The 23,998-nt window shown below is 38.1% G+C and overlaps 1 pseudogene across 1 annotated transcript; it reads right to left on the bottom strand.

Moving 5' to 3' along the window:
- Nucleotides 1-18,401: 18,401 nt before the first annotated feature.
- On the bottom strand, nt 18,402-19,096 carry LOC309964850 (RAD52 motif-containing protein 1-like; annotated as a pseudogene). Its single transcript has one exon. The product of its transcript is annotated as an RAD52 motif-containing protein 1-like (transcript).
- Between the last annotated feature and the right edge of the window lie 4,902 nt (nt 19,097-23,998).

The raw sequence follows: 23,998 nt of genomic DNA, 5'->3' as shown, positions 1-23,998 counted from the left end.
TTAAATTAAAAAAAAAAATTACTCACTAGAGCCAGAGCATAATCTGTGCTTTTAAAGAAAATGAGTAGAGTGGTGTTTTGCTAATAGTTGTAATTTTGGAAAGACTGAGGTTGTCCAGATGATGGTGCTAGAAGAGTGTTCTTAAGTCATGTGAGAACTGGAAACTCATTCTGGGTCATTCAATGTCATTGATGGATCCTTATTAAACACATTTTTAAATGGTTTTTCCAGGCCAATCATCATTGCCATCATTTTCATCATCAAATACATATGGAAAAGCTCACAGTTTTAGTGGCTTTCACAGCAATGCCAGAAATCCTTAAAAGGCCAAGCAACCCTGTTCACACAATGAATTGTTAAATTAATTTCATTCTTTCATGAAGTACCTGTTTAACTTATTAAAGGGACATACTCCAAAATAGATCTTATTAAGAATGCCAGAGAGACGGGCGCGAGCCACGGCTAAAGGCACGGACCCCAGAGATGGGAGGGAGACGCTAAGGCTGCTGCTGCTGCCACCAAGAAGCCTGTGTGTGAGCACAGGTCACTGTTCACACCCCTCTTCCGGAAAGCCTGTGCAGCCCGCCACTGCCAGGTTCCCGGGATCCAGGGACAACTTCCCCGGGAGAACGCACGGCGGGCCTCAGGCTGGTGCAACGACACGCTGGCCTCTGCCGCCGCAGGCTCGTCCCGCACTCCACGCCCCTCCCTCCCCCAGGCCTGAGTGAGTCAGAGCCCCCTAATCAGGGTCTCCTTTAACCCCGTCCTGTCTGAGCAAAACACAGATGCCCTCCAGCGACCTACATGCAGAGGCGGGGCCAAATCCAAAGCTGAGCCCCTGTGAGCTGTGAGAACAAAGAAGAGAAAGGGAAATCTCTCCCAGCAGCCTCAGAAGCAGCGGATTAAAGCTCCACAATCAACTTGATGTACCCTGCATCTGTGGAATACATGAATAGAAAACGAATCATCCCAAATTGAGGAGGTGGACTTCGAGAGCAAGATTTATGACTTTTTCCCCTTTTCCTCTTTTTGTGAGTGTGTATGTGTACGCTTCTGTGTGAGATTTTGTCTGTATAGCTTTGCTTCCACCATTTGTCCTAGGGTTCTATCTGTCTGTTTTTTTTTTTTTTCTTAATAATTAATTTTACTTTTAATAACTTTATTATACTTTACCTTCTTTCTTTCTTTCTTTTTTCTTTCTTTCTTTGTTTGTTTCCTTCCATCCCTCCTTTAGACAACGAATCATCCCAAATTGAGGAGGTGGACTTTGAGAGCAAGATTTATGATTTTTTCCCCTTTACCTCCTTTTGTGAGGGTGTATGTGTATGCTTCTATGTAAGATTTTGTCTGTATAGCTTTGCTTAAACCATTTGTCCTAAGGTTCTATCTGTCCCTTCTTTTTTTCTAAATAATTATTTTTTAACTTAATAACTTTATTATACTTTATTTTATTTTACTGTATCTTCTTTCTTTCTTTCTTTTTTCCTTCCTTCCCTCCTTCCTTTCGTCCTTCCTCCCTCCCTCCTTTCTTTCCTTCTCTCCTTCTTTCCTTTTCTTCTTTGTTTGTTTCTTTCTTTCTTTCTTTCTTCCTTCCTTCCCTCCTTTCTTTCTTTCTTTCTTTCTTTCTTTCTTCCTTCCTTTCTTTCTTTCTCTCTTCCTACTTCTACTAATTCTTTCTCTCTATATTTTCTCCCTTTTATTCTGAGCCGTGTGTATGAAAGGCTCTTGGTGCTCCAGCAAGGAGTCAGTGCTGTGCCTCTGAGGTGAGAGAGCCAACCTCAGGACACTGGTCAGCAAGAGACCTCCCAGCTCCACATAATATCAAATGGCGACAATCTCCAAGAGATCTCCATCTCAACACCAGCACCAAGGGAAAAACAACAAATAACACACAAGGGAATCCCCATAAGATTAACAGCTGATCTTTCAGCAGAAACTCTGCAAGCCAGAAGGGACCGGCAAGACATATTTAAAGTGATAAAACAGAAAAAGCTGCAACCAAGATTACTCTACCCAGCAAGGATCTCATTCAGATTTGATGGAGAAATTAAAACATTTACAGACAAGCAAAATCTGAGAGAGTTCAGCACCACCAAACCAGCTATACAACAAATGCTAAAGGAACTTCTCTAGAAAAGAAACACAAGAGAAGGAAAAGACCTACAATAATGAACTCAAAACAATTTAGAAAATAGGAATAGGAACATACATATCAATAATTACCTTAAATGTAAATGGACTAAATGCTCCACCAAAAGACACAGATTGGCTGAATGGATACAAAAACAAGAACCGTATATATGCTGTCTACAAGAGACCCACTTCAGACCTAGAGACACATGCAGACTGAAAGTAAGGAGATGGAAATAGATATTCCATGCAAATGGAAACCAAAAGAAAGCTGGAGTAGCAATTCTCATATCAGACAAATTAGACTTTAAAATAAAGACTATTAGAAGAGACAAAGAAGGACACTACATAATGATTAAGGGATCAATCCAAGAAGAAGATATAACAATTGTAAATATTTATGCACCCAAAATAGGAGCACCTCAATACATAAGGCAAATACTAACAGCCATAAAAGGAGAAATTGACAGTAACACATTCATAATAGGGGACTTTAACACCCCACTTTTTGGATAGATCATCCAAAATGAAAATAAATAAGGAAACACAAGCTTTAAATGATACATTAAACAAGATGGACTTAATTGATATTTATAGGACACTCCATCCAAAAACAACAGAATACACATTTTTCTCAATTGCTCATGGAACATTCTCCAGGATACATCATACCTTGGGTCACAAATCAAGCCTTGGTAAATTTAAGAAAATTGAAATGGTATCAAGTATCTTTTCCGACCATAACACTATAAGACTAGATATCAATTACAGGAAAATATTTGTAAAAAATACAAACACATGGAGGCTAAACAATACACTACTTAATAATGAAGTGATCACTGAAGAAATCAAAGAGGAAATTTAAAAAATATCTAGACACAAATGACAATGGAGACACGATGACCCAAAACCTATGGGATGCAGCAAAAGCAGTTCTAAGAGGGAAGTTTATAGCAATACAAGCCCACCTTAAGTAGTAGGAAACATCTCAAATAAACAACCTAACCTTGCACCTAAAGCAAATAGAGAAAGAAGAATAAAAAAACCACAAAGGTAGCAGAAGGAAAGAAATCATAAAAATCAGATGAGAAATAAATGAAAAAGAAATGAAGGAAACAATAGCAAAGATCAATAAAACTAAAAGCTGGTTCTTTGAGAAGATAAACAAAATAGATAAACCATTAGCCCAACTCATCAAGAAACAAAGGGAGAAGACTCAAATCAATAGAATTAGAAGTGAAAAAGGAGAAGTAACAACTGACATGGAAGAAATAAAAAAGATCATGACAGATCACTACAAGCAACTCTATGCCAATAAAATGGACAACCTGGAAGAAATGGACAAATTCTTAGAAATGCACAATCTGCCAAGACTGAATCAGGAAGAAATAGAAAATATGAACAGACCAATCACAAGCACTGAAATTGAAACTGTGATTAAAAATCTTCCAACAAACAAAAGCCCAGGACCAGATGGCTTCACAGGCGAATTCTATCACACATTTAGTGAAGAGCTAACACCTATCTTTCTCAAACTCTTCCAAAATATAGCAGAGGGAGGAACACTCCCAAATTCCTTCTATGAGGCCACCATCACCTTGATACCAAAACCAGACAAGGATGTCATAAAGAAAGAAAACTACAGGCCAATATCATTGATGAACATAGATGCAAAAATCCTCAACAAAATACTAGCAAACAGAATCCAACAGCACATTAAAAAGATCATACACCATGATCAAGTGGGGTTTACTCCAGGAATGCAAGGATTCTTCAATATATGCAAATCTATCAATGTGATAAACCATATTAACAAATTGAAGGAGAAAAACCATTTGATCATCTCAATAGATGCAGGGAAAGCTTCTGACAAAATTCAACACCCATTTATGATAAAATCTTTGCAGAAAGTAGGCATAGAGGGAAATTTCCTCAACATAATAAAGGCCATATATGACAAGCCCACAGCTAACATCATCCTCAATGGTGAAAAGCTGAAAGCATTTCCACTAAGATGAGGAACAAGACAAAGTTGCCCACTCTCACCACTCTTATTCAACATACTTTTGGAAGTTTTAGCCACAGCAATCAGATAAGAATAGGAAATAAAAGGAATCCAAATTGGAAAAAAAGAAGTAAAGCTGTCACTGTTTGCAGATGACATGATAATATACATAGAGAATCCTAAAGATGCTACCAGAAAACTACTAGACCTAATCAATGAATTTGGTAAAGTTGCAGGATACAAAATTAATGCACAGAAATCTCATGCATTCCTATACACTAATGATGAAAAATCTGAAAGTGAAATCAAGAAAACACTCCCATTTAGCATTGCAACAATAAGAATAAAATATCTAGGAATAAACCTACCTAAGGAGACAAAAGACCTGTATGCAGAAAATTATAAGACACTGATGAAAGAAATTAAAGATGATACAAATAGATGGAGAGATATACCATGTTCATGGATTGGAAGAATCAACATTGTGAAAATGACTCTACTACCCAAAGCAATCTACAGATTCAATGCCATCCATATCAAACTACCACTGGCATTTTTCACAGAACTAGAACAAAAAATTTCACAATTTGTATGGAAACACAAAAGACCCCAACTAGCCAAAGCAATCTTGAGAACGAAAAATGGAGCTGGAGGAATCAGGCTCCCTGACTTGAGACTATATTACAAAGCTACAGTAATCAAGACAGTATGGTACTGTCACAAAAACAGAAAGATAGATCAATGGGACAGGATAGAAAGCCCAGAGATAAACCCATGCACATATGGTCACCTTATCTTTGATAAAGGAGGCAGGAATGTACAGTGGAGAAAAGACAGCCTCTTCAATAAGTGCTGCTGGGAAAACTGGACAGGTACATGTAAAAGTATGAGATTAGATCACTCCCTAACACCATACACAAAAATATGCTCAAAATGGATTAAAGACCTAAATGTAAGGCCAGAAACTATCAAACTCTTAGAGGAAAACATAGGCAGAACACTCTATGACATAAATCACAGCAATATCCTTTTTGACCCACCTCCTAGAGAAATGGAAATAAAAACAAAAATGAACAAATGAGACCTAATGAAACTTCAAAGCTTTTGCACAGCAAAGGAAACCATAAACAAGATCAAAAGACAACCCTCAGAATGGGAGAAAATATTTGCAAATGAAGCAACTGACAAAGGATTAACTTCCAAAATTTATAAGCAGCTCATGCAGCTCAATAACAAAAAAACAAAAAACCCAATCTAAAAATGGGCAGAAGACCTAAATAGACATTTCTCAAAAGAAGATGTACAGACTGCCAACAAACATATGAAAGAATGCTCAACATCATTAATCATTAGAGAAATGCAAATCAAAACTACAATGTGATATCATCTCACACCAGTCAGAACGGCCATCATCAAAACTAGAAACAATAAATGCTGAAGAGGGTATGAAGAAAAGGGAACACTCTTGCACTGCTGGTGGGAATGTGAATTGGTTCAGCCACTATGGAGAACAGTATGGAGGTTCCTTAAAAAACTACAAATAGAATTACCATATGACCCAGCAATCCCACTACTGGGCATATACCTTGAGAAAACCAAGATTCAAAAAGAGTCATGTACCAAAATGTTCATTGCAGCTCTATTTACAGTAGCCCAGAGATGGAAACAACCTAAGTGCCCATCATCAGATGAATGGATAAACAAGATGTGGCACATATATGCAATGGAATGTTACTCAGCCATAAAAAGAAACGAATTTGAGCTATTTGTAATGAGGTGGATAGAACTAGAGTCTATCATACAGAGTGAAGTAAGTCAGAAAGAGAAAGACAAATACTGTATGCTAACACATATATATGGAATTTAAGGGGAAAAAAATGTCATGAAGAACCTAGGGGTAAGACAGCAATGCAGACACAGACCTACTTGAGAACGGACTTGAGGATATGGGGAGGGGGAAGGGTGAGCTGTGATAAAGCGAGAGAGAGGCATGGACACATACACACTAACAAACGTAAGGTAGATAGCTAGTGGGAAGCAGCCGCATAGCACAGGGAGATCAGCTCGGTGCTTTTTGACCGCCTGGAGGGGTGGGATAGGGAGAGTGGGAGGGAGGGAGACAGAAGAGGGAAGAGATATGGGAACATATGTATGTGTATGACTGCTTCACTTTGTTATAAAGCAGAAACTGACACACCATTGTGAAGCAATTATACCCCAATAAAGATGTTAAAAAAAAAAAAAAGAATGCCAGCTAGGCCCCTCCACTACAATGTAAGTATCTTTTAACGAGCTTATCAGATAGGTGCACAGTCAAGAGATTTTTCATACTTTGCATGTAGAAAAGAAGTATTTTTAAAGTTATAATCATTAACTTGGTGATTAAATGAATTAAAAGGAAGTTGATTTTTAGATATAATAAAAGAAACATCTTACTAGTAGTAAAAGGAAACAAATGATACACAATTTTTATATAACCATAGTGAAAAATAACATGCTCAGACATCTGACTAACACTGAATGTAGCCATGATTCCACTCTGGTTTATGAAAGAAAGTTCACCTTGAGACTTTCAGAATTGGAAAAAATAAAGCCACGAAGAACAGAGAACAAATAATAGGAATAAAATCTTTTTTCTTGAGTTTCTTTAGTTTGTAAAGTGTACTTTATCATTTCTCACCTGGGTATTAAGTCTTATGTCAAGCTGAAGAGCTATCAGAAGAAAGCAAAGAAACAGAGCAAGTTTATTGCTCAAAAAGTGCAAGTTTATTGTGTACATCTGAATACTATCTTGTAGGTGCCAAATTACAACGACTACAGCATATAAAAGTAACCCTTCACAAAACATGAACTTTTCTCAACCCTCAGAACTAAAGGAAAATTGATGCGTTTTCACACTGAGAACTGAAAAATAAATTTTCATTCCCTCATTCTCTCTTTGTCTCTGTCACACTCTTATACACACACACACAAACACACACATGCCATTGTGAAAAGTTTACTCTCTTTGTATTTATCATTGCATCCTATAGTTTAATGTTTCCTACTTGCCCATGATCCAGAACAGAACTATAATTATCACTTTACATTTACAGAGCATTTAATATATTTTGAAGTCTTCATAAATGTATTTTATTGTTTGCTTATAGCACATGTCTTAAATAGAGCTGAAAATGCTGATCATCTAGTTCATGGATGTTAGCAAAAGAGAAGTGAAGTAAATTGTGCCTCTCACAAAGTATAGGGTCCTACAAAGAGGAAAAGCCATAGTTGCAGGCATCATTTCTATAAAGATGACTCTCAGGTTTCTACCCTAACCTGCCTTCCTGAGCTCCAGGAGAGGTCCAGCTTTACAAATGTGTGCCGAGTAGTTCCATCTGCATGTTCCATTTGCATTTGACATATACCTAAGCCTAAGTTAATATCTCTTCCCCTGTGGTTTCCATATTGTGTTAATTTGTGACATCTTTCTCCCTAGAACCCACGTAGGAATCTCAGACCCTTCTTGGACTCTGTGAGTTCCTTTTCACATTTCATCCAGTCAGTTGCCTAATCCTGCAGATTATATTCTTTCTCTACAAAATATCTTGACTTGCTTTCCTCATTGTCATTCCAATGTTACCTGCTTTCATCTAGGCCTTTGTCATTTCTCATGTAGGTTGTGGTAATCAGTCTCCTCTACCTCTTCTCTCCTATTTCAGGACATCCACATCCTGTTGGTCACTCTCTTAACCAATACCCTCAGCATCTCTCCATCAACTACTGAGCCCTAACTCGTCATCCTCATGTTCACTGTCCTGCTTATCTTTTCTTCAGACTGACTTACATGTATCTTAGCCTTGTAGTCTTAGTTTTTCTGAAAACATAGTCAATTGTCTTGCTGGCTTCTGCTCTATTTGTGGATTTACCTACCAAACCCCACTGTCCAATGCCTACTGAAATGCATTCCAGCCTTGGAGACCAGTTTCAAATGCCACACCCTCCATGAAACCTCTTCCTACCCTCCTTTTCTCAAACATCCAGGTCTAAGAATTCAATATAATGGGAAGTATATATTTACTTAACAGAAGTAAAATGAATTTAAATAAAGGTATAATTGAATATTTTATTTTTAATTTTATCTAATGAAGTCACTTTTCCCATGTTCAACTTTCAAAAACTACATCAAAAAGTGCTGCCTAACTGGTACAAAAACATATTTTAGTTTCCATGGAAGATTATTATGTATGAGTATATGTATAAAAAGTTGACTAAACCTCAGATATCAGTAATGTCAATAAAGGACAGGAAAACATTACAAATGCAAATGCTAGTTTGTATCAACAACAAATACTCATTTGTTAACAGCATTAATACAAGCAGAGTATCCAATGTAAACCAATAATTGGTTTGGGACTAGAATGACGAGTAGAAATAAAATGAAAGCAACTGTCAAGTTTTTTTCTATTACTCTGCTACAATTTTAGTTTTTGTCAGTGGTAACAATTTCTACCCTTAATGCTAGAGAAAAATTTCACAACTGTTTACCTATCATTCACTTATTCATTTTTCCTGTTATTTAACAAATATTTATTGGTCAATTGGGCATAAGGGATCAAAATTATCTCCATTCTTGCTCTTAACTCTACTATAGTTTGATGGAAATATAGACTGAAGCTCACCATAATCCATGTTAAATTCTCCATGGACGTAAAAGTGCTCAAAGGACTGTAGTTTTAGGGGGAATGAGAATATGGGTTTCCGTAGGAAAGTCAGAAAATCTTTAAGAAATACTGAAACACATTAGTGTGGAATTCAAGTTTTTCTAGTTTGCCACCCAGACAAGGGAGGTAACAACATTCTATAGAGAAGTAGATGCATGTGAACAGGAATAGGGTGGTGAGTTGCCATGTCAAGCTTGGAGACTGCGGCTCTGCATAGCTGGGACAGAAGAAAGATGAGCAGGAGTTGTATGTCAATGAGCTGACTGAGCCAGCTTGAGGAAGGCCTCATACAACCTGCCAAGACTTTGGGATTTTATGAGCCCTTGAGATATGGGAAGATCCCAAGCAAGGGGATGCTTCAGATTTTATTGTAGAAACAGCTCTTGATGATATTTGAGTAACAGGGAAGAAGGATGTGAATGGACAAGCCCACAGCTTAGTGGTCAATCAATGGAAAGTTCATTCCCACTAATTGTGGGCCAGTAAAATCAACAGATAACTCTTTACTCAAGACGTAAGAAGGATTTCCATCCAGACCAAAGCTTTAAGACAGAAGAGAGTAAGTTATATCAAAGTGACATTCAATAATATTTACAGTCTGAAAATATTCAAAGACTTGTCCCCTCTGGGCTACAGAGAATTCATCCCAGATGGGTAAATGCTTATCTGGGTCCCAGATGAGGTTAGGGGAGGAAATGCCACAACCACTCAGGCTTGCAATGTTACACAGGCCTTAGTCTGGAAGTCCCTTTGGTCTAACCTAAATTTATTTTCCTGTAGTTTAAGCTCATTTCCTCTCTTCCATCCTTAGGGGTGGTAAAGAACAGATGGTCATAAACCACCAGATAATGACCCTTTATAGACTGGAGACACATACTAAATCATCTCTCAGCCCTCACTTTCCTGAGTTAAACAATAGGAACTCTCTATCAGTTTTATTCTTAGATTTGCTATCTTAAATCTGTATCTTTGTTTTCTAATAGTGACTGTCCAGCTCTTTCTCATATCACTTAGATGTTCATCTACAAAGAGGACAAGAGTCTTCAACAAATATATCATTATTTCCAAGTACATTGGAAGCATTTATTCTGGGATCTTTGATCCTGTAATAATCGGGTGTCATGTTACATTAAAAGAACAAAACAAAACAAAACAGCCCCAGCATGTTACTGACTGACACACTAGGATTTCTGCATACTTTTGGTAAACTTGCATTGAGCTAATCTTCCCATCTAATGTTTGTAAACTCTAACCTGTTTTGTTGTTTTTTAAATTGCAGTAGTAATTTGTTTCACTTTTTTGAACCCCTCTGCTCTTTGCCATTGAAATTGAACATTTTTTTCATTTCTGACATTTTTCTCCTTCTTTGGCATTGCTTGACAATTATTATTTATTTTACCTCACGTTATAGTCAGAAATAGCTCAGATTTTCTGCAACTCTGCACTTCTTACAACTCCTTGCCCTTTTGAAAGTATCACAACCTTCCATTTGTACCAGGCTTCTCCAAGCAGACAGGGGCCTTTGGTGTGTGCTATTCCCTGCCCACCCCAGACACTCACTAAAAGAAACACTGGAGATGGAGTAATGACATTTATTGAGCACTCACTTTGGGCCAGACTTCTGGGATGGGCCAAGGGACAATTGAATCATCCCATCCTGCTCTCCAGGAGCTCTGGACCCTGGGCTGGAGGGGCTCATCCAGCACATTCTTCACAGGGATTGGATGCAGCAGAATATTTCAGCAGCTTGGACTCTAGATGATTATGTAAGATATGGTATTATTCCTGAAGTAATCTGCAGAGCAAGAAAGTGTTAGATTTCCACCTATGTTTCCCTCCCAAAAGTTTAAATGTATGCTTCCTTACTAGTCAGTTAATCATAATTTAATAATAAGTTAAACTTTCTAATCTTCTCATAAGATCAGTGTTTAATAAAATATATTAAATGAGAGGCCAATTCTGGCATGAATAGTTGACATATGTTAAGAATAAATCCTAGAGCTTCTACATGACTATTAACCAAGTACTGCAAAAGAAGAACAGAATGCAAACTTTTCTTTTGTCCTCTCAATCCTCACAATCTCTCTGGATCCTCAGTTCAGACATCTGAGAAGATCCTTGGAAGAACTCTCAGAAGAGGGTATTTTCCCTGGTCTTTCATTCACATGACCCACATTTCCAGGCGGACAATGAGATCCACAGCTTCTTTTTCCTGAGAGCTTCTTACAATGACACAGGCAGGCACTGTGACTTTGCATCTACAGCCAAGGTTCATGCTCAATGGATGTCCAATTACATGAAGGACTGAGGAGTTTCTTAGTCAAGAACTCACTCTAAGGGAAGATGGAGTCCGACTTGAGTTTTGATCTGGTAGCCAAGTATCAGGGCTGAAGGGGGCAGTAATTAAAACACAAATGGACTGTCTTTGATCTGAAGCTATTACTAGTCTTATATGGTGGTGTCATATCTACATTCTAGGAAAAGAGAGATCAGTAAATATAACTCTAAATGGTTAAAGCTGTAGAAAAACCTCTAAGAATTTAAATGTAAGCAGTCCCGAGTATCCCCCTAATGAAGTATAACACAGAGGGCTCAAAAGAGGCAATAAGGGACTTCCCTGGTGACTCAGTGGTTCAGAATCCATCTGCTAATGCAGGGGACATGGGTTTGAGCCCTGGTCCAGGAACATCACATATGCCACAGAGCAACCGGGCCCGTGCGTCACAACTACTGAGCCCACATACCATAGCTGCTGAGACCTATGCGCCTAGAGCCAGTGCTCTGCAACAAGAGAAGCCACTGCAACGAGAAGGCCGCGCAATGCAATGAAGAGTGGCCCCCGCTCGCCACAACTAGAGGAAGCCCGCATGCAGCAATGAAGACTCAATGCAGCCAAAAATTTTAAAACTAAATTAAAAAAAATAAGAGGCAATAAAACTGCTGTTGTAATCTCATCTGGACCAGCAGTTAGTGAGCCCCAGAGAAACTGTAGTACTACATAATCACGTCACTGAGCTGTACCACAGAATGTGAAACAGGGATAATGAATCCTATTTTACAGATGAGGGTTGGTAAGTGATTATTAACATATTGCATCACTCTGTGGACACCTTTCATTGTATTCTATGAGAATGGCGCCCCCCAAGAGCACAACTGGGAAATCTAGGCTTGGATTCCAAGATTACCCTGTGAAGTGACCAAGGTCTGTCTGGACTTAAGCCACCTCATTCTTCTGGAGCTAACAGACCCAGAGAGCTGACCAGGATTTCACAATCAATGGGTTTATAGGGTATTTGTTGAGTCACTGCTAGTAAGGAAGTTCTCTATTTCCCCTGGTCTCTGTGAGGAGATTTTTATTTTCCCCTAGAACTGACTTTGGTGCTGGGCTTTTGTTTTGGGAGATCTTAGCTTTGAGCTTTGTTTGCTTGTTTACTTCCTTTCCTGCATCCTTGTTTAGGTTCCCAGCCATATTTTTTTCCCCTCTGCTTATTTGTTTGAGAGCAACTGCCTGTGTCATTTCCTTCATTTCTGGCATGTCCTTTGCTTTTTTATGGTCTGGGGCACTATAAGGGCCTGTGACGAGGAGATGTGCAGGCCAGTGATCAGAGGGCTGGGGACCCCGGGGAGTACAGCGGGCTGACAACAGCAGGGCACCAGCTCAGCTCAGGAAGGCGGCAGGAGCTCAGCTCCTAAATAAAAATAGGCCTGAGTTCCTGCTACAGCTGGCCAAGATACTGCCCATCTCAGTGAAAGGAAGCAGACGTTCACACGTGCCAACACACTGTGTTTCTGTATTTGGTGTCCTCACTACCTCAAGTGCATGTTCCCACTGGGTCACTTTGCACCCATGTTGTTGTTACCTCTGTTTGTTTTTTAAGGTCACATTTTATTAAGATGAGAATAACTAGGTTTTTTTAAACTCTTAGCTCACCTATTCTTCTAGTGCTTTGGGGGTTCAGCTTAGTATCATCTAAACATGAATTTTAAAATGATTATTTTCTTAACATCAAAATGTTCATTATAGAAATTTTGAAAAACTAGGAGTATAAAGAAAAAAATCACCTCTAATTCCACCACCCAAGTATAATAACTACCATATATATTTATATACTTCTAATTTGTTTTTAAGGCACAGACACATACATTTGTAAAAATGAAATAATGTTTCCATGGTTTTGTTTCAATAGTTTACCTGTTTTAAACAGTTAACATTTTAGGTACTTAGAAAAAACATTTTATAGAAAACTTTATACAAAGTTTCAGTCTGTAGTTTTTATTGAAGTAGTATTTTCATACAATAAAATGTACTAATTTCCATTGTTCAAATGCATTCACTTGTGTAACCATCACAACTAAATGAAAAGCATTCCCATCACTTCAACAAGGTGCCTGTGTCCCCATCCCTTCAGTCCATCTCCGTCTCTGCTCCCTGCTGCAGGCAGCCACTCACCTGCTTTACATCACCATCAACTAGATTTGTCATTTCTAGAGTTTTATATAAATGGAATCACACAGTATGTACTCCTTTGTTCCTAACTTCTTTCCCTCAGCATATTTCTCACACATGTTAATAATTACAGATGATTATACTCACATATACTTTAAAATCTGCTTTTCTTCATTTTATAGTATATCATGAGCATTTTCCACGTCACTAATTATTCTCTTAAAATTTAATTTCCAATGACTACACATTATTTTGTTTTAGGGGTATACCATAATTTATCTCATAATTAAGATCTTGTTGTTAATAGTTTTGTTGTTTTAACAGTTTTCTTTTATAATCAAGAATGATTATTCTTGGGCTTCCCTGGTGGTACAGTGGTTGAGATTCTGCCTGCCGATGCAGGGGACATGGGTTCCTGCCCCGGTCCGGGAAGATCCCACATGCCGCGGAGCGGCTAGGCCCGTGAGCCATGGCCGCGGAGCCTGCACGTCCGGAGCCTGTGCTCCGCAATGGGAGAGGCCACAACAGTGAGAGGCCTGCGTACCACAAAAAAAAAAGAAAAAAAAAGAATGATTATTCTTGAATACATGTATTTGAATACATGACCCAATTTCTGAGGGATAAATTTCTATAAAAGAACTTATTAAGTTAGAGGACAGGCAAATTCATAAGGTTTTTTAAATATATTGTGCTAATTTAATCTCTTACAAGCAATATATACAAATACGTGAGGAAAAATAGTATTTTTAAGTTGGAAGGGAACCTGTAAAAAAATCTGGTTCAGGTCCTTAACCAATGGGTGGACACACCTATGGAGTTCTTTTAATATGCATACGCATTTTATCTAACTTGTTATGTATTTATGAGGCTCGGGTAGCTGCTGTTTTTGGTTTTAAGTTCTTCAGATGATTCTGTTGCACACTCCATGTTAAGAATCACCTTATTTTTACAGGCGAAGAAAATGAATCCAGGAGAGGCTAATTAAAGCCTCCTTCCCCTATACTCTTTTTATTTCACTGGGTGAACTTCCCTTTACATTGAATATCCATTACCTGGAGAGCAATAACAATAACAACCACCACCACGACTCTGTACCCACTCAGAAGACACAATTAAGCAGCTAGGTCTCTCTGTGGTGGACCTGTACCTTAAAAGAACTCCTTAAGGTGGTGAAGCTGATAGAAGTGCCAGGACTACCTCAGAGGACTCCCCAATTGAAAGGATCCCAAACAAGGTGTAACTCAAAAATTTACTTGGATGCATTGCCCAAATCTGAAGTAAACCTTCCTTGACTTTGTCCCCACTCCCCACTCCCTGACTCCATTTCTTCACATTCCACTCAGAGGAGACAGAGAAGCAAAGAACTGTCTCACTTAAGCTCAGGAATAAGTCCTTTTACCCACCACACCTACCACACTGGGCCCTGTTGCTCATTTTCCTCTCCTGCATTCCAGCTCCCAGAGTGATGGCTACAGCTTCTGCCATCTTCTACCACAACCAAAGAGAAGCTGCTGAAGCAAGATACAGCTTCTCGTCTCCAGACACAGACTTCCCCAGGTTGCTGCCCAGGCTACCATGTCCATTGCTTAGCTTCTCTGGGTTCCAACAGTCACCTTGTGGTTGGGCAAGTGTCTTTCACCCAATTGTCATTACAGAGGCCACAAAGCATAGCCTCATTGAGTTGTCAATGTCTGACAGAGATTTTAGTGAGTTGATTCTTTGAGGTTTTATCCACTATTGACTGCAGTCCCTCAACCTGAGACTAGATAAGTCTGTAGGGCAACCTTGTGAATCTGAATCTGGACTCTTTTCCTGTTTTTTTTGGCTGCATCACCACACAGCTTGTGGGATTTTAGCTCCCTGATCAAGGACTGAACCTGTGCCACAACAGTGAAAGTACTGATGAACTCTTTTCCTTTAGAGTGAGTTCTTTCTCAGGAGCCCCTGATGTAGATAACTCCTTATGTAAACAGATGGTTGGTCTATCAATCTCAAGAGTTCTCCAGGCATGCCTGCCTCCTGGAGAACACTCAGCGTGATATCAGGGTGGGATTCCTATTTACACCTACCTGGGCATTCCTAGACACATTTTTCAGCATAACATCATTTCCCATAACTGCAGCATTTCACGTGCAAGGAATCAGGATTTCAGTTATGAATTATTATAAAGCTCCTCTAAAAAATACTCCTAGAGAGGGATTTTAAGCTTTAGCAAATAAAAACTTACAAAAAGAAGTTTAAGTCAAATTGTGCAAGGCTCCTAAAGCACTTTTCAGCACCTAAAATGCAGAGAGAGTGATTTTTCTCACTAATTTTCTCGCTAACTAATTTTTCTCAGAAATTAGTTTGTTTAAATGAAACATCTTCATAAATCATGGAAGGAAGAACTGTTTACAACAACACCTTAGAAAACAATTCTCCTTTGGAGAGTTCATTTGCCTCTTCTTGCAGCAACACTTTCATTACTGGTGACCCCAAATCTCCAAGTATTGATATCTAACCCCCTGTATAAATTCATATAGAAGAGACCTTGATAATCAATCACTAGTCCTCCCTGATTGACAAATTAATTCCATAGTAATAGAAACTCTTGTTATCTAGTTAACTCAAGATCCTGTTTATAGAATGAAACACATATCACTGCATTAAAAAAATTGAGGGCATCAGAAAAGAGATGGAAAACATTTTTGGCTATGAATGTCCATGAAATCACATATGGCCCCCAACTGACTTTTGAAAGTAAGTTTAGCTGATGCAACTCCCTCAAGTCACAAATTCTAGTGTGCAAAAATTGTGGCTTTCTCTGTTTTCCTAAATTGGACTTAATTTCTACCTTGAGCCCTATTTCTGTAGGTTTCTCCAGGGTGACTCAAGTCACTCAGTGATTTCTCCACCATTTAATGTGCAAGTTCAGCCAAATTTAGGAACTCTACCTTGTCCCAGCAGCAGATCCAAACTAAAATATTACAACACTGGTGAGAAGAGGAAATAACCAGTTTATTAAATATTTTATTCTAAAATATTTATATTTCTCGCTTAGATCAAAGCATTTAAGCTTCAAATTAAGAATATAAATTTTGGGGTTTCAGTTCCCCCTCCCTCTACCATTGGACAACATCAGCTTCATGTCTCCCAGCTAAGGAAAAACAAGCAGGGAGAGGAGAATGTTGTATCATTAAGGCAAATGCAAGAGAAATTCCACATTTTTGTGGTATTTATGTTATGTATTACCTCATCATATAAGCCTGGTCAAGGCTTATGAAATTGACATGAAGATGAGTAAGCAAGGCCATTTTATTATTATATTAGAGGTGGCCATGGCCTTTCCTGCAGCTTCCCCTAGATCTCCCCATTCTCCTCTGATTCCTTGGGGAAGAGTCTACGGCTTCTGTTGCCTCTACCAGAGGTTTCTATGGATGGGAGAATCTGTGTTCTTTTGTCACCAGCTTCCTCCAGGAATTTGAAGCCTGCTTTGTCTTGCATAGACCAGAAGACAAGTTCCCTCCATAGCTCCTCCCCACCTGTACATTCATTGGCCGGGTCCGTTTGCCTCATTGCCTCTACCCTTTGTCCAACTCTTTGCTCCACCTCCTTTTGCATCAAGATTACCATATATAAATTCTGTACTTTCTAAACATTATTACTATATAATAATTTTTTAATATGAATACCTGATTCACTTTGCCACAAAACAGAAACCAACACACCATTGTAAAACAAATACACTCCAATAAAGATGTTAAAAAAACAAAAAAATAAAATAAAATAAAATGTTGCCATTTCCTCCAAACTCTCAGTATTCACGTCTCATTATCAATTCACCACTCTATTATTAGGGGTTACCACTGAATCAGTGATGACTCCAGAACTTCTGTAGGAGGGGTTTGGGGCAGATGAGTAATTCATTCTGGGAAAGAGAGTCTAAAACCAAGTGAATGGCCCTTTACATTAACATGGGAAAACTTCTCCCACCCCACCTTGTCTCAACAGAGCCATTAATCTAGAAAAAAACTACAGTGTCACTTTTCAGAGGTCTTCCCTGTGTGCACACATGGAGAAGACACTTAGAATGTTAAAGTCAGCATGTTAAGTAATTTTCTTGAAATACTGTAACTAGCACCCAGTTTACTTTCTTCACAGTCCTTTTCATAATCTATTTAATTTTAGTTCTTTTTAATTGTCTGGTACACTTTTAACACCTAAACTCCAAGAGAGAAGGAGCTTCATCTTATTTCCAGTGCCTAGCACATAATGGTTTCTAAATGGAACCGATTCCAAGATTGGCCTCATTTCGGAATGGATCTGTTTTTATAATCAGGTTTCTGAAATCTTTAGTATCGATATGGAATCCTTTCCTCTCACATTTCACAGGAAGCTAGACTTCTTAAAGCCGAAACATGGATATGTCTGAAGTTTCCTTGACTGATTTAAATTGAATTAAAATAATTATTTTGTACAGGAAAAACTTTCAAAATTTTTACATTTTTTGGAACATAACCACCTTTTCTTTCTCTACTTTCTTCCCTTCAAAACAAACTTTGCAACATTGGGGTGAGTTAAATAATCAGAAATCTAGCCCCAAATTAAGCTCTCAATGACATGAAACACATTTTTTGCTCCTTTTTAATAAAAATCCTATATGCAGTACATTAATGTTTTCTTTTAGAAATTACATTGACAAATTAATCCCTAATTCGAGGCATCCATATAATTGGTATACAGAAAGGTTCTTCGGCAAAATATTTAACACAAGATATATATGAGATCTGGGTAATATATCTTACTTGAAAGGCATGAATAGTTTTTAAACACTGTAGCATAATCACACTTAAGGCCATAGTTACTTTGTTCCCAAATCCCTGCAATTTTATTTGAGGGGAGTTCTAAAAGACCTGTGTCTTCTCTTGTGTCCACAACTGTAGACGTACACTGATGGCCCTCAATCCTGCTCTCCAAACTTCAAATAAGGGGCCAGAGACAAGGCTTGGGACTTGGAAAAGTCCTAGAAATACCCTGCCTCAAAAGCAGTTTCAGAGTTTCACATTTTCCTAAGGATGACAGAGCTGAGTAGACATGCCAAAGTCTTCCAAATCCTGCTGGTTGTTTTGAATTATGGCTACACTGGGTGTGTAGCCCTTGAGTTTTTATCTCCATATACTTGAATTAAATCCTGTAGTTCCTCTTCAGTTCTAGCATCTGTGACCTCTTCACAGGGTCTATATGCCACAGCTATTTTACCACTTTCTAAAACCACAATCAGCAATTTCTGGAATTCATCTGTCATAGCCTTCTGAATAGCAAGCTTCTGCGTTACCTTCCTTTTCATAAGGAATGATAATGACCCTTCTTCCAACTTATCCTAAGGTTCCTCAGCCATGCTAACTCCGGGACTCCTGCACTCGTGGGAGGGCAACACCACCTCTTGATGATCCTTTTTGAGCACCCACTGAAACCAGAGTAGTAATTTGCCAATTCTTGGCATCTGGAGCTGTTTAGGGCAAGCGTATTATGTTAAACCACCTTATGTCTGGTGCCAAGATGAACCTTCACTGGAGATGTCTGAAAAAACTGCTTCCGGTCGCATGCCTTTTGGGCTCTGTGGGCATCCCTTGCTGAATAAAACTTGATGATGGAATAGAACCCAGGACCGGCAGTTTGGGAAGACTGCGTTTGGGAAGACTCGGACCGAATACAGAAGGCCAAACTGGGAGAATATTTCAAGGCCTCGGCCGTGGGTCCAGAGCTCAGCTCCCACACCAGCAAGGTTTTGTCACCCCCGATGGGAAACGCAAAAGGTACCAACTCCACCATCCTACCGTCACTGCGCGTGCGCAGCTCAGGGCGCAAGCGGACTGTGTCTATATAATAGATTTTTATCCTGTAACACTTCTTATCTAACTTTTGGGTATATTGCCATGTTTCCCACATTATTTCTTCTGGTTATGACACCTCCAACAAAAAATATGACTTTGGAATGCATACTGAAATTAGCTGTTGGTGCATCTTTCTCTTCCACTAGATGGTGAGTGTCTTAAAGGTAGGAACCGTATCTGATTCATCATTGAAATTCAGCACCTTGTGTAGAGCCTAACACATGGTAGGTATTCAATGCATATTTAGTGAATACGTAATGAACGTATCATTTTGCTAATAAAGGATGTCCGATTTCCTTTTTAAAGACTCTTCTGCTTATAGTACATATACTCAAGAAGAAAGCAAAAGGCAATCTGCAGTCATTTAAATAATTTATCATTACTTACTGATTTACCATAAAATGAGGTGCTGTTTAATCTTCTTCCAAGCAAGGATTCAAAGCCTGCAGATCAGGAGACCTTAGACTCCTACAATAAGGTAAGAGTAAGCTCCCTGCTTGAGTCTGTCAGAAGCTACTGATTTATTAATATCACAACAGCCACACAACAATACTCTTTCCTAAGTTACCCTCCAGGTTTTTCCCCTATCATCTGGAATGCATAACAGGTATTATAAACTAAATTTACTGTTTGCTGTTCATCCATTACCATACTACACAGATATCAAAATGAGAAATCAAATGGATAAAATATCAGAATGTCACAATCCTCTACCTAATATTTGCATTGTGATTTGGTTAAAGGAATTCTAAGCACTCTGTATGTTTATAGATTCCTTTCAAATTCTTTGAGTATATTAACTTCAACTTAGAGTTGAATAAACTAACACCTGTTTCATGAGAAATTTGTCCAGTGTTACGTACGTAGGTACTAGAGAAAGAAAAAGCATATGAATTCTAAAAATCTAAAAGTTTGCAACCTAGAACACTCTTTGTCTGATTATGTTGCACCAATGATAATAACTTATTTAACAGTACTTATCAGAAGAGATTAAAAATGGGCTAAGCCAAGGTTCTAAATACAGTTCATTTTAGAAGACAGAACAACTAAACTCTCACCAGCTCCAAAATTATAACAACTGTGAAAGCTGTTGCAAATACTTAGAAGTCATGTTTTACATTGTGTTTTTATTTTCATATTTAAATATTCACTGAACACTGCTGATTCACTCATTCTGACTCCCTGAAATAACAAAAAGATGTGACTCAATGCCAAACCAAATCTAAAGTCAATTTAGCTGATGAAGTCTTAACTAAATAAGGCTGGTGAAATATTATTCATATTCAAAATGGCCTTTACTAGGTTGAAGTTAGAGATAATAATGTTACATATTAATGATTTTCTTCCACTAATGAATAGAACCTATTTTTTACCAACAAAATAACATTACTAAGAGCTGGAACTTTAGTTGCAATGTTTAATAATTTCTCAGACTATGGTAACAAAACAATCAGAAACAGTTGATATTTGTGTGGCTATCAATGACTTGGAAGTTTTCCCAATAGTCAAGCCCCCAAAATGCAGTTCCACTATTCACTTTACTGTTAGGACTTATCTAATTTGATCATGCCAGTTTACGGGAATATTCAGCCTCCTCTCCCAGAGCATCACAAGACTGATGGATGTAGCTGAGCTCAATGGTTTAGAGCTTGGGCTTTAATCCTAGCTCATGATTTTATTGGCTATGTGGTTGTAAGCAAGTTGCTTAATTTCTTTGAAAACTAATTTCCTAACCTGTAAAAAGAATCTTTGTTCTTCTCTGAGAATTAAGTAAACTAATATAAATGAGCTGCTTAGCATGGGGACAATTAGTACTCAATAAATGATATTTAGTAAGCAACTTTTTATCTCATGCCATTCATTCCACATCACCAGAGACAAACATGGCAGTGTTTGGTGTCAGCATGCGAAGCCAAGTGTAGGGTAAATGATTCAATTAATGAGTTGAGAATAGCCATGTTAAGTAGACAAGATCAATATCTGAAAGTAAATAACAGGCATAGAAAGGCGGAAAGGGAAAACATTTTGTAAATATCCAAGAAGATTTTAATCTAAAAATCTTTATGGAGGACAGTCTCATTGCACAAGAAGAACAAGTATTTATTGGTACCCTCTATGTGCAAGGCTGGTTGCTGTAAGACACATACAGAAATTCATTCAGTAAATATTTATGTTTTGTTTACTATCTGCCAGGGTGTGCTCTATACGCTGAAGTAAGAACAGTGAATAACAGAGTCAGATTCTCTGCTCCCATGGAGCTTACATTCTAGTGTAAGAAACATGCAAATACTATTCCTTTCTTCAAGGCATTTACTATTTATTTAAGGAAACGTGAATTTTTATGTTAAAAACGTATAAAAGTAATAACAACAATAACTGCAACAAAGAATATAAGAAATGTTACAAGGAGACTGTGGAGCACTGGAAGGAACTTATGGTGTCCAAGAAACCTGAATTTAGTCCAGGTTGTGATAACACCTTTAGACTTTGGGACAATCAGCATTTAATTAGAGTCGCATATTCTCATCTATAAAATAAGTCTAAAATAGTTACTTTATACTGTTCTGAGGACTAAATGAGATTACATGTGTAAAATCCCATCATAGAGCTACATGAATACGCACGCACACCTTCATTGAGGAGGAGGCTTGCCTCAAAAGGACAAGTAGTAGTGGGCCAGACAGAGAAGAAGAGAAAGTGCACTTTAGGCCAAGGAAAGGGCTTGATGAAAGACATGAATTTGGAAAAGTACAAAGCGTACTTAGAAGAAAGCGAGTTGAACAATTTGGCTACAGCAGAATTCATGCAGATAAGCAGGTAGAGAAACAACTAGTGACAGCTGGGCCTTGGATGACTCACAGAGGAATTTCTGAGAGTTAGAATAGCTCTCGTACATATGTAGACATTGAAACACAGTATGATTAAGTGAATTACACAAGGTTATATCATTAACAGTGGAAGTAGAATCCCAACATCCATCTGGCACTCTGTCTCCTTGATGGCCTGGCCAGTGGTTAAGACAATATCTTATCATCTACCTCATCAATTCATAGCTGAAAACTCACAGTCTGTTAGACATTTTTCATAATACACAGCAGATATCTTACCCGACCCTCCAGTTTGTGTTGCATTTATGGCAAAAGAAAGCAATTCTAAAACTACCAAGTGGAATGAAAAACAAGGGGCTATTTCTCAAAAATGAGACGGTGCTCTGCAAAAATGAACCGACTTTATGATGCCATCTGGAAAATGCTTTTGTATTCCCGATACAGTGCACTAAGCATAACTTAAAGGTGACTAACCAGCTCTGAAATGCTCTCTTCTGCTTCTTCACATATGGATGTGAAGCCTACAGGAACAAATGTTACTAGTCCTTGGACAGGACATCTGGTGTGACTCCTCAGCAACAAGGTGTGCAGTTCTTGGGTGAATTTCAACAGAGCACATCAGCCTAAGTTTGGAAACTTTTCAGAGCTGAGCTAGTCCCTGGTGATTGAACTTGTTCAGAAACTAGTGCTTCCAAACCAAACTCCCATCAAGGAGATTGTTTTTCCTCCCTTCTCCCTGCCTCCTTCCCTCTTTCCTCCCCAGCTTGCCTCTCTTCCTCCCTCCCTCTCTTTCTTTCTTTCCCTTTTTTCTTCCTCCCTTCTGACATTTAAAGGTTGTCTGTGATGGGTAATGCCCTGTGGTATACTCAGACAAAATTATAGTCAGACCTGTCACCTCTTAGTGTTGGCAGATGTTCCTCACAGTTTCTTCCAAAGTAACAACAATCCTTTCACATAATTTATTGAATTGGATATTGGAATTATGGACAGAGAAATTCTCCTCCTTTCTCAAATTTAGTAATAGAATCTAATTTTAGCACCAGTAGAAAAGATTTAGAATCTCATAAATGAAAGAAACCTTCATTAATTTGGATAGAAATTAAGCAGAAGCTAACTTTGTTTCACAAAATTTGCCAATAAAATAGTCTAACACTTGCATAGGGGAACATTTAATTTGCTGAAGAGAACAAATTGCTTTAAAACAATTAAAAACACCAATTTACAGATGAACAACAAATATGTTAAGTACAAATCATTCTTCTCTATTTATTGAAGTAGCTTCCCAACTCCTTTTCTTGACAATACTTAATTAACCTAACTTGAATTGCTTTATTTACTTGAAATTAATAGACAATGTTTCATTTTAAAATTATTATTTTATTGAGACTGAGTCCCATATTTGGTATATACATAGTGAAAATTAATAAATCTGCTTTTAAAACAATTATTTTTTTAATTAACAATAATGGTCAACATATTGACATATGAATAGATAAAGAAGATGTGGTACATATATACAATGCAATATTACTCAGCCATGAAAAAAGAATGAAATAATGCCATTTGCAGCAACATGGATGGGCCTAGAGATTGTCATACTGAGTGAAGTAAATCAGACAGAGAAAGAGAAATACTGTATGATATAGCTTATATGCAGAATCTAGAAAGAAATGATATAAATGAATGTATTTACAAAACAGAAATGGACTCACAGACTTAGAGAATGAACTTATGGTTACCAGTGGGGGGTGGGGAAAGGTGGAGGGAAGGGGTAGTTAGGGAGTTTGGGATTGACATGTGCACACTGCTATATTTTAAAAAGATAGCCAACAGGGACCTACTGTATAGCACAGGGAATTCTGCTCAATGTTATGTGGCAGCCTGGATGGGAGGGGAGTCTGGGGGAGAATGGATACATATATATGTATGGCTGAGTCGCTTTGCTGGGCACTTGACACTATCACAACATTGTTAATCGTATGCTCCAGTATAAAATAAAAAGTTTTAAAAAA

The sequence above is a fragment of the Leucopleurus acutus genome (genome assembly GCF_964270905.1).
Source record: "Leucopleurus acutus genome assembly, chromosome: 8".
NCBI lineage: Eukaryota > Metazoa > Chordata > Mammalia > Artiodactyla > Delphinidae > Leucopleurus > Leucopleurus acutus.
The sequence above is the reverse complement of the archived record's forward strand: the minus strand, read 5'-3'. Positions and strand labels throughout refer to the sequence as shown.